This window comes from Schistocerca cancellata, chromosome 4, assembly GCF_023864275.1.
Source record: "Schistocerca cancellata isolate TAMUIC-IGC-003103 chromosome 4, iqSchCanc2.1, whole genome shotgun sequence".
In the NCBI taxonomy this organism is placed as follows: domain Eukaryota; kingdom Metazoa; phylum Arthropoda; class Insecta; order Orthoptera; family Acrididae; genus Schistocerca; species Schistocerca cancellata.
In genome coordinates this window covers 479944047-479956625 of record NC_064629.1, presented here as the reverse complement: position 1 = coordinate 479956625, position 12579 = coordinate 479944047, and the positions used below count along the sequence as shown (strand labels likewise).

The 12579-nt window shown below is 41.6% G+C and overlaps 1 protein-coding gene across 1 annotated transcript in view; it reads left to right on the top strand.

Annotated features, from left to right (window-relative positions):
* LOC126184270 (tachykinin-like peptides receptor 99D) overlaps positions 1–12579 on the top strand; it is a 742646-nt gene that overhangs the window by 365500 nt on the left and 364567 nt on the right. The gene's annotated exons all lie outside the window — the stretch shown is intronic.

Sequence of the window (12579 nt, the reverse complement as noted above, 5' to 3'; positions counted from 1 at the left end):
GTTAATGTTTATAATCTGTTTTTTAAATGCAACTTTTTACTGTTTCAGTTCACTAAACGCGTTATTTTTTGACACACAATGGACCATAATGTTCTCTGTGAGATAGAATTTATTGATTTACTGTCACTAATAAGCAAGTACCAGTCGGATGGCCATCTGTAACACCCTCCCTCCGGCAATTCACACACACACAATTAACGCGCTGGATAGAAATAAGGAAAAAGATCAACAGAGAAGAAACTAAAGTACTGCAGCTGTTAGATGTGGCAGGCTGATCACTAATGTGAAAATGAATGAGCCATCATTCTTTGACAGATAGTAAAGCTAACTTAAGTGCTGTCGTCATCCTGACTGGATTGGAGATGTCGTTATGCTAATTTATAGCTTTAAGCAGGTGCAGAAACTGTAGGAAAGCTAGGCATGACTGAAGAGAGATCGTGGTTGAATGCCTTTATTTGGACCGATCGAACGGAGAGATCATGAATCGTCGTGTGTCTGTAATATCTCTGGCACAGATGACTCCCATGAATTTACAGTATTAGCTTAATCCTTTCAGTTCTGTCACCCCATCTGAGTAGGAAGACTGCTCATACTGAAGACTCCGGTGAATAAATTTAGAATACTTGCCCGGGTTCCCGGGTTCGATTCCCGGCGGGGTCAGGGATTTTCTCTGCCTCGTGATGGCTGGGTGTTGTGTGCTGTCCTTAGGTTAGTTAGGTTTAAGTAGTTCTAAGTTCTAGGGGACTTATGACCACAGCAGTTGAGTCCCATAGTGCTCAGAGTCATTAGAATACTTGCTTCGTTTTCAGACGTGCAACCGAATTTGAGTAGAATTGTGGCGGTTACTGTATTATTGTAACTCAAGTGACTGCAGTGTTGACATTTCTACGTGGCGTTGAATGCTGTATTACGTAGACGTCAAATGGCCAGTTTCCAAACACCGACACGCTCAGTAAATGAGGGAAGAGTCGGGATGGCGATGATACCGACTGCAATGCCATGAGCGTAGGCACGTTAGACATGCTTCTTCTGCCCCATGTTCGTTTTGAAGGAATTCGTGTAACACTTGTCCTATTTGGAGTTTATGTGGATTCGTGCTAGTAGCGGTATGCACGTGACATAATTTACTGAGTAAACGTCGAAATACACTCGAAGAAATAAGAAAAGTCTGCTGGTAACAGTTACCACACGTTATCCTACCTGTTGCAAGGATAGGTGAAGAAGAGCACCGAGATTCAATGTCGCAGGTGTTACATTTTCGTAGCAATAACACCGCTAAGCAAGGCAGACGACTGTAGTCAATGTCACTGTTGGCGGTCGCAGTGCCTCGCCTAATGAATGTTCGTGACTCTACAGGTAACGACAGAATTCATATAGGAAGCGGTGAGAACAGTAATCAATACATTTCTTTCCGTCTTAATGGGAAAATGTAATCCAATTATCCTAAAATATCTGAAGCTTGTAGAACTTCTGTATTCGGTATGTTCCATTGTTGTTGTTGTTGTGGTCTTCAGTCCTGAGACTGGTTTGATGCAGCTCTCCATGCTACTCTATCCTGTGCAAGCTTCTTCATCTCCCAGTATCTACTGCAACCTACATCCTTCTGAATCTGCTTAGTGTATTCATCTCTTGGTCTCCCTCTACGATTTTTACCCTCCACACTGCCCTCCAATGCTAAATTTGTGATCCCTTGATGCCTCCTACCAACCGATCCCTTCTTCTAGTTAAGTTGTGCCACAAACTTCTCTTCTCCCCAATCCTATTCAATACCTCCTCATTAGTTACGTGATCTACCCACCTTATCTTCAGCATTCTTCTGTAGCACCACATTTCGAAAGCTTCTATTCTCTTCTTGTCCAAACTAGTTATCGTCCATGTTTCACTTCCATACATGGCTACACTCCATACAAATACTTTCAGAAATGACTTCCTGACACTTAAATCTATACTCGATGTTAACAAATTCCTCTTCTTGAGAAACGCATTCCTTGCCATTGCCAGTCTACATTTTATATCCTCTCTACTTCGACCATCATCGGTTATTTTACTCCCTAAATAGCAAAACACCTTTACTACTTTAAGTGTCTCATTTCCTAATCTAATTCCCTCAGCATCACCCGACTTAATTTGACTACATTCCATTATCAATCATACAGTAGAGCTGCATGTCCTCGGGAAAAATTACGTCTGTAGTTTCCCCTTGCTTTCAGCCGTTCGCAGTACCAGCACAGCAAGGCCGTTTTGGTTAATGTTACAAGGCCAGATCAGTCAATCATCCCGACTGTTGCCCCTGCAACTACTGAAAAGGCTGCTGCCCCTCTTCAGGAACCACATGTTTGTCTGGCCTCTCAACAGATATCCCTCCGTTGTGGTTGCACCTACGGTACGGCCATCTGTATCGCTGAGGCACGCAAGCCTCCCCACCAGCGGCAAGGTCCATGGTTCATGGGGGGATGTTCCATTGTGTGGACTCAAAAAAGGAAACAACAAATGCACATTAATTGTAACAAGGTTTGCTTATGCCATTTTAAAAAATAAAAAGCGATGTGTTTCATCAACTGTCTTTCTTGGGACATAATAGCGCACTTCGTTATTGAAATACGTTTCGCTGCTACATAGAACACAGTACTGACTGCAAGAAGAAGAGCGTCGTTTGCTTTCAGAAAGTTGGTCTTACTTTATTTAGTCTTTGCTAATGCTTTCAAAATCACAGTTAAAGGAACCATTAGACAGTAAAAAAAAATGACTTACGTCTGCCGTTAGTCCAGCGATAATCCATCAAATAACGACTTTTTTAGTACAGACAATAGACCCAAAGAGCAGGGTTCCACAAATAAGAGAACAGAAAATACTCATCATACAATGTAGGCCGTGGTCGATGTATAAAACTCTCTCCAGATGTTTCCTACAGATATTGTGACATTATTCCGACACTGCCTCACCACAACCTATTTTCAGTACAACAGTGTCTTTCATGGACAGATAAACGGAGTGGCAATGGGCAGTCCTCTTAGTCCTGCTAGGTCTAACTTGTTTATCGAGACGTTTGAACCACGGGTGCTACAGACTGCAAGTAAGAGACCAGCCAGACGGTATCGCTAAGTCGAAGACACTTTCGCAGTATGGAAACTAGGAGAAGAGTAGTTGGGTGCCTTCCTGATACGTCTAAACAGCATTAATCCGAAAATCCAATTTACTATGGAGACGAAGAGTACTGGACAATTGATTTTTCTGATGTGTCTGTGATTAAACGACGAGACGGAACGTTGGGCCATAAGCTGTAAGGAAAGGCCACACATACTTATCGTTATTTGCATAAAGATTCAAACCACCGCCTTAGACAGAAAGAGAGGTGTAATAAAAACCTTGGTAGACAGGGCGTACAAAATTAGTGAACCTGTGTATTTAAAAGATGAGACTGAACATCTAAGGTCGACTTTCGTGAAGAATGTCTATTCTAGTAAGGAGACAGATCGAGCACTTCGCTCTAGGCAAGGGCTTAACAACTGGCCGGTTTTGAGCGCGAGTACTCGCGTCTGCTCAGGCACGTGCTCGCGAGCAGGTGCAAGGTCGCGGAGTAGGGAAGGTGGGGAGGGAGGGGAAATGCGCGCGCACGTTTGAATAGGGCCGCAGCATGCCTATTGAATTCGTACCGATTGTTTAACGTTTAAAGTACTACGATAAGCTCTAACAGTCACTTCGCTGGTTAAGAATCATGTCAAGTCGCCGTTGTGTAACCCCAACCATGCTTTCGCAGTTCAACCCCCATTTGGAGGAATTGTATCTGTTAACAGAGAAAGGTGGAGTTGCAAAAGGTTTAGTATGTCACAAAACGCTGAATTCTTTTAGGAAATTTAATTTGCAGTGACATTACATGTCGTAAAACGCGAAAGACTACGGAAGTGGAAAATGTGATGGACCAGATCGTGCCCAGGAAGTTATTAAACTTAAAAGGAAACTATCCGAAGAAGATCTGGACGACGAAGAAAAATCAACTGAGGCAGCTCTCAGAGTGAGTTACAAAATTGCTTTGCTTTTAGCAAAATCCCTGCGCCCCTTCATTGATGGCGATTTAATAAAAGAATGTTTGGTAGCTGCAGCGGAACATTTGTGTCCATCTCAAGTTGAACAGTTTCTGATTGTGCCATTATCTAACGTGACCATTATGCGTCGCATACAGGACATGGCAGACGACGTCCAGAGCCAGCTTGCAAATATCTGTAAAGATTTTATGGCGTATTCTCTAGCTCTGGACGAAAGTGTTGATATCACTGGAACAGTCAGCTTGCCATATTTATTAGAGGTGTTAATAGAGATCTTCAGGTGAGGGAGGAGCTCCTCGATGTAGTAGTCATGAAGAACACAGCAACTGGAGGTGATATTTGAAGTAGTGTTGAAGAAAGTGTTGAAAATATAGGATTGTCGTGGAATTCTTTAGTTTCAGTGTCTACAGACGGTGCACCTGCGATGACAGGGAAAAAATCAGGTTTCGTTGCGCTGTTGAAGGAGAAAATGCTAAAACTGACCGTGCCGAATGAAATAAGCGGCGTTCACTGTGTGATCCTCCAGGAAAACTTACGTGCAAAGAGTATCACTCTAAAAAATTTGATGAGTGTTGTTGTTCGTACAACCAATTATATAAGGAAGCATGGGCTACAACACAGACAATTTAAAAGCTTTCTTGAGGATGTAGAAAACTAGTATGGTAGCCTGCCCTATTACAGCGAGGTCCGCTGGCTTAGTCGTGGCGAATTATTAAATCGATTTTTTTGCCAATTAGATGAGATAAATATGTTCATGGAAATAAATAACTTGTGTGTTCCTGAATTGAAAGAGCCTTCATGGAAATGTGATCTCACGTTCTTAGCAGATTTAACTAGCCATCTGAATGCTTTGAACATTTCACTACAAGGTAAAGATCTGCTAATTACTCATTTCATAGATCGAATACGAGCTTTTAAAATGAAATTGACACTTTGGGTGAGTCAGCTGGAAACAGGATATCTAGCTCATTTTCCTAAATTACCATCCATGCAAGATGTTCACAAAAACTGTGAACTTTATTCACATAGTTTAGTTGCCCTTAAGGAAGAATTTGATCAACGCTTTCAAGATGTGACAGCACTAGACAGTTATTTTGATCTGTTCTCCTCTCCATATTCAGCGAATATTGAAGAGATTCGTCCTGAGCTGCAACTAGAAATTATTGACCTGCAGTGTGACAGAGAATACGGAGACAAATTTCAGAACGAGAAAAACATTTTGGAATTCTACAGACACTTCCCTCAGCATAGATTTCCTCGGTTGCACAAACTGGCGGCTACAATAATATGAATGTTCGGTTCCACGTATGTTTGTGAACAACTGTTCTCTGCAATGAAATGTAACAAGATGTAAGAGAAACGCATTTTCTGCTCGAAATTTAAACTGCACGCTGCGCCTTCAATGCACAAGAACAAATACTCCGAACATAAACGCAATTGTGAAGGGCAAAAAGTACAAGATAACCGAGAATCCCACACTTCAGTGACCCCTTTTATTGTGTAACAGTTCACAAATTAATACGAATGTAGAGGCATACACTAAGCTAATAAAATTATCTGGCACGTGTACATTCTCCTTTATTTGTTTCATTTGTCGCAGTATAATTCGTGAGTCACATCCCTGCAGGAGGCCGCGGATTTACATTGACTGGCGGCAGCTGTTGTGTGCCTCACATGACTCTCCCCACTCTCCGCTCTCGTCCGGTAGTGGGGGTAGCGTGCTCGCGCTGCTCCGTGCTCGCGCCTTGCTGCTCACAGCTTGCTCCGCGAGCACGTATGTTGTGAAGCCCTGCTGTACGCAGAGAATCAGGAGCAACGACGAACAACAGCCGCCCAACTGCAAGGTTCTTCTTTCGTTCATTAGTACGGTCACAGATCCCATTGGGAAAGTGTCAAGCAAGTAGGTATGAGGTGGAAACTGTTTTTAGATCCATCAGTGGCATAAGATGCTCGACATCCTTTGGCTGCACCAGGGGTATATAAAATTACTTGTAGTAGTGGACAGGTTTATATCGGTACCACAAAGAAAAGAGTGAACACCCGTCTGGTTGAAAATAAGAGGAACTGCCGCTTGCGTCACACGGATAAATCGGCCGTAGCAGAACATGTTTACCAGGAAGGTAATCACGAAATAAAGAACAGTGACACGAGCGTCATATCTAAAACCTCGCATTGTTATGCGCGCATGTATTGAGGCTATCGAGAATGATAAACACCATAATAATTTTAACAGAAAAGAGGAAGGTGTTAAACTGGATAAAATTTTGATGTCAGCGCAGCACCGGAAACGTGACGATCGATTACTTTCAATCGAGAATGTTGGCGTTACCAGAGACAGTCTCATAGCCGACGTCACGTGATGGACAGTGGCACCCTCTGTACTGCCTATCCTCGAGTTCCCTTTGCAGTTCTCCTTTTACCACGGAGGGTGTCATTCCGCAGTCGGAGACCAAACGTCAGGAGAGAGTTTTATACATCGATCACGGCGTATGCGTCCGGAAGTTTTAAGTGAAGAAAATACTCAGATTTAGAATCGCTAATAATTTAGAGCATTAGTAACGACGTGGAAAAAAAAACTGTATTGAAACAATTAACGAACCTAATTAGTAAAGCTTGTATCTTTCAGGGGAAAACCCGAGTAGTCACAGGAAATACGGACGGAGTTATCAGGTCAGTAGTGACGTCGAAGCCGACTTCCACGTCAACAGAAGGCAACAGAGCGCATATAACTAACCGTAACAATAGAATAACACTTTCCAATGAGTGAAGTCGGCAACGCACGTTAGAACACGTGTGAAAGTTGTTACGGTAGACGCTTCGAAGGCTGCTGGCAGGAATATTTGTGTTTTTTAAATTACGTCGGCAAGAGTAAGGAAGATGGCGAGAACCAGACTGTGGCCAGTGGTCTGTGGTAGGTCTACAAGATCTAAAAACTACCTCATAAGCTGAGAACGCCTGAAATGTGTGATTTACTCAATCATTAGGGAATTCATCAAACAATATAAGGTGCATCCGTCTTCATAATAAAAACGCTAACACGGGAAAGACTATATATTGGGGATGATGTACGTCGCGAGAAACAGTACTCTGGAGCCACTTTTTCATGACATCAGTTTGTTCCAAACCCCATTACCGAAGAATGTGGTGGTGTGTTCAGCTAAAGTCGTATCTTGTATCTTTAGTTCAAATCTGTGAACTAGTATACCAATTTAATTTACAAAAATTAGAGATGAGATGCTACATTAAAAACTAGCCAAAATGTCTGAAAATAATTCACATGAAGGACGTACTAACACTGTAACTACAGATGTGTACATGGATAGAAAATATGGGAGCTGATGATTTGAGACTAAAGCTTGCCTCTAGGAAAAGATTTACTACGTTACAGATTACATCATGAAATAAGTACAAGAACATTTTATGGAAATTACATGCCATATATGTCTAATTCCCATGAGAAGTTGACATGAGAATGAATTTCTCAAGGAACTCTGAAACCGACCCTTAAGTAATGTAACTGAATTTGAGTGTCATTGTGTTACTGCCAATAAGACTCGTTCATCATTTCACGCCATACTCGAAACAAGTTACATCATGAGGTTTGTGGTGGTACCTCTAAACAAAAAAGTCAAAATTTATTTCATTAGTTGCAACCGTTAAAAGCATCGCCTTCAGTAATGCAAGTTTGGCTCTTGTCAGCCATCATCTTCCAACTGGTAAAACTATAACTGACGAATATACGTAAGTCTACTGCGCTAAGATAATGGTAAAATACGTGAGCAGAGTCCTAGATTGTCTTTTCTCGGAAAAATCGACTCATACATGATTTTCACAAATAGCAAAATTGTTACATTTTAAGTTTGAAATGTACAAATACCATGGTGTTCTGAAATGTGGTGCCCTCAAACTTTAAACTGTGACCACATGTGAAGAAATATGTGGTAGGCAAAAATTTTGAAAGAACGAAAGAGATTATGTTGGGAGGATAACTAATGAGTGCAGATGACTAGCACCCGTGAGTACCTGTAGACCTCCTTGTGTTATCGTGTAGCGAGAGATGCCATAGACTTCCGTGATGTCGCTAACACCCCAACAACCGTCAGGACAAACATTAATATACTGTGGTCGTCACTGAGTATCATAGAGCAGAACATTGTTACGCGTCATTAATATTAATTACCATTACATACTTACTTTGAAAGTCACAAAACACAGGCTGTAAAAAGAAACAGCCACATGGTGACAAGAGACACAATTTCAATACACGCGGGTGTAGGTAAACATGCACAGCACTTCCGAGATTGTCCGTACAATTAGCTACGCCGCTGTAACTTACATCTATTGGCTGATTTTATTTATTTATCGTATAGTATGCCAGCAGCATATATACAACGTTGTCATTACAATGCAAAGGAATATGTATACAAATATATTTAAAAAAATGAAATAGTGAGTGAAATATTTATTATACATGCAAGTGGTCATTGCGATACGATATCAAGAAATATATGTGTCATACGAGACTAGAAGCTCTTGGTCACACATTGATGTCCTGGACTTGGATCCACTTCATAGCTCGAGGTGGGGCTTCTATTGATGTGGTTCACAATTTGCTCAGGTGTTCCACATTCACAGCTTCAGTTACCTACGAATCCCCATTTATAGAGCGTGGCCTTGCATCTAGTATGGCCACTTCGGATACGGCTGAGGTTAACCCAGCCTTTCCTAGGAAACCCGACCACTTTTAGCGCTTTTGAGGAGTCAGTTATAAGGTAATAATTACTGACTGAGTTCTCCCATTCCTTTTTCCGAGCGTCTGTAAGGTTGCAGCTATCCTCTCCTCTTATGTAACTGTCATTCCAAATCGGGTTTCGTGATTTCAATCGGTGATTTAGTAATTTTCTAATGACGTCTTGAATAGGTAGGCATTTTGCGTCATCTATTTGTGTTATTTTTTCCCATTCTTTAATAGATAGAGTCCATCCAGTCAGACAGTGTAATAGGCAGCCGTTAAGTGTACGACTGCCTCTGATGTTCTTAGTCCTCTTTGAAAGCCAGCTTCTATGTATAATGTTAACTCCAGTATTTGCTCGCAGCAGCTACGATTATTGCGGAAGCCTGCATGGAACGGGGGTATCACCTCTTCTATAGCTTTATTGATACGATTGTATATGAATCGTTCCAGAAATTTCTAGCTTGCACTCAGTAGTGCTATTAGGCGATAGCTTGCTGGATCTTTGCGTAGGTTACCTGGTTTCAGTATTGCTATAGTGTGAGCTACTTTAAACTGTTGTTGCGTCTTCCGGGTGTTGAGGATGTAGTTCTAGAAATCTCTTAGCCTAGTTGTACCGTTGTTCCCTGGGTATTTGATGAATTCTGGGAAGATCCTGTCCGTGTCAGCGGCTTTCCTGTTTTTGAGGCTCCTAGTGGCTTCTGTTGTTTCTAACTCTGTGAAGGTGTTCGAGTAATCGGGGTATGGTTGCAGATTTTTGGCCATTTCGTCTAACTCTTTCTTTACTTCAGCTGTAGCTGTCGGTCCAGAGGAACATCAGTGAGGCCTGTAAGTTTGTTTCACAATGGTTTTGGAAGAAGCAGAGCCCAATTTCCTTAGTAGTTACCATGTCTTTCTGCTGAAGTGGAGAAAGTTCAGCTCTGAAGTAACGTCTTCCATCTTTGTTTCCGTTTTTGGTTTAATGATTACTAATTTGTTTTCACTTTTCGTTATGACCGCTCTCGCTGTGCTCTTGGTATAGCTTTTCAGACCCAGTCCCAGCAAGGTATATATTCCTTACGATAGCCTCCGGGTATGTTTATCTTGGCAGCACCGATTACGATTAACATCCCGATAAATCGTTTATAGTTTTCTACTTTAGGTTTGATCCATCGAATATTGTCTTCGATTTTTTTTTTTTTTTTTTTTTGTATACTGCGGTCAGTTTACTTTGCTAAAATTCCACCGTTAATTCATGTTGGAGTTTACTAGAAGAAATTCTACGTCCACGGTGACTAGACTAGGCCTGTGCTGACAATTTCGGAAGTTCTTTAATACTTTATTTATTTGGGGTAGAGGGACGTTACTAGTGTCCTTGCTAACCATACGCAAGTCTGCATTGGTGATCGTGTTCCATCTTGCGGATCGGAAAGTTTTCAGGTCCTTGGCATCGTAGTTCACGTATAGATCTTCTTTTTCTATCCACTGGGCTAGGTTTTCACCGTTTTCATCACTGTTGCTGTAGGACCAGTTAGTGTGACCGTAGTTAAAATCTCTTATACATATTCAAAGGTGAGGGAAGGTGTGAAGTACAGAATTTACCCAAGCTTGTATGTAGTCATGATAGTTACACCGTTAACTTCGATGGCTATTGTTTCAACGTCATGTTGCTGTTATTATTTAATTATTCTATAGTGGCCAATTTGTTTAGGTATTCGCATTTGACTCTGGAGATTCCTTCTACATTGATCTGCAATAATTTAAGGCCAAAGTGCCTTGTCAGTTGGCGTTTAAAAATGCCATTTTTGTTTTGTTTTCGCTGCTGCCGGTGGGGACCGCGAGAGATCGTCGTTAGTGTAGTCTTTTCGCCGTCCTTTTCTTTAAGGACGTTGCGCGGAGTCCACCATCTTGGAGGTCGTTTATACGACGCACTCCCGTCTATTGGTAACATGCAGATATTACTAACGTGCACGCATTCATAAGAGTGTCATCGATTATTGACTCCATCACTATGCTCCACACAACTTATGCTAATAGCAACTGTAGCTACAGTGTTTCACAGCTGAACATACTATCGAACTGTACATCTCGTACAAGCAATGGCCTCTTCCCACTAAGATTTAAAAATATGAGGAAAGAGACAGCGCAGCCATACGTAAATTTATGTTGCTTCAGTTGCTGCATCACGGTATTTCTGATTAATTTCGATTTAACTGCTTGACTGAAGACCAGGATTCCGCTCTCTTAGGAACATGTGGCAACTGTGAGCCGTTGTAGAAGTGTAACGATGATAAGACCCGTTGCTTCTAGCAGTTCATTGACGAAATCCCGAGCTGCTGACATCTGGATGAACTACGTTAATCAAACCATTTCATATAAAGAGCCTGCCAGTACTAATCAAATATATATTACTAATATACTTCAATTAACGTATTATTCTTACCGTGATGAATCAGTCATAGCTCTGGAGTTCCTTGCTGGCAGTCTACCGTGTGCTATCTAATTACCAAGTAGCTGTTGAATTCGTAGATCAATCCTGATTCTCTGTTGGGTCTGCGGACAGATCAGTCAGTTAGAGTTAGTAGATGGCCCTGATCATTGTTTCGTTAGATGTGAATCTGAGAAAGACTTTTCCCACGCCCGTCTCATGTTTACAGCTCTACCTCTTCGCTCTGCATATTACACAGCAAATGAACTGCTCATTGGGTAAGACTGGTCTTTAAGCCCTTTCGCAAAAAAAAAAAATGAATTTCACTCTGCCCACAACTCTTAATGTATCCCAACACACAGACAAACGGTGAATATTTCTCTGTGTGCCCAGTTATATACTGTGGGGCTTGTAAAATTGAATTTCTGGCGTAGTATCTACCCACTGGAAAGATCTTGGATCAAGAACATTGATGTAAATGGAACTGTGCCTGAAGATGTTTGTATTTTAGACCTAAAAGCACATACTTTTACTGCCAGGTCAAGATCGTTGCACACTGCACTCCCGTTTCTCCTAAATTGCTGTACCAGTAACTGTCGGCGCATTCCTTCGAGGTCACAACCACAGACATCCAACAACATTATCTCATCTCGTAGATAATTATCCCTCTGTAATGTATCTTATAGTAGAGAACTTGAAAGCCGAATTTTCTTTTCTCACCCCTTGTTCGCACTACCGTAACAAGCGGTGAAATTTTGTGAATAGTGTATGCACTGCCGGGTCGGTAGGTTATTTATGATAAATATACATAAAATATATCATTTACCGTCTTAGTTCGTCAATACATTACTGATCAGTCGGATATTTTCTTGAGTTAATATTCTGAACTAGTCATAGCTGAAAGAAAAAGAATAAATGGAAAGCCAGCCGAGCGGTTCTAGGCGCTACAGTCTGGAACCGCGTGACCGCCACGGTCGCAGGTTCGAATCCTGCCTCGGGCATGGTTGTGTGTGATGTCCTTAGGTTAGTTAGGTTTAAGTAGTTTTAAGTTCTAGGGGACTGATGACCTCAGAAGTTAAGTCCCATCGTGCTCAGAGCCATTTGAACCATTTTGAATAAATGGAAAACTTCTCCCAATCGACGAAGAAGTGATGAAAAATTCGTGTGTAACACCCTTCTGACAACGAAGAGCTTAGATACAGTGCACACCAGGTTGTATTGCACAAGGATAGAGCAAGGAAAGACCCGTGCCCTTTTCGTAGAAACCACACTAGCTTTCGTCTTAAGTGAAGTGGCGAGACTATGGAGAGGTGAAAGTAGTATAGCAGAAATAGGGTATCAACCAAACTCCCCGAAAATCAGAGTCCAGTGATTTAATAATATTTCTTGTGCTATTA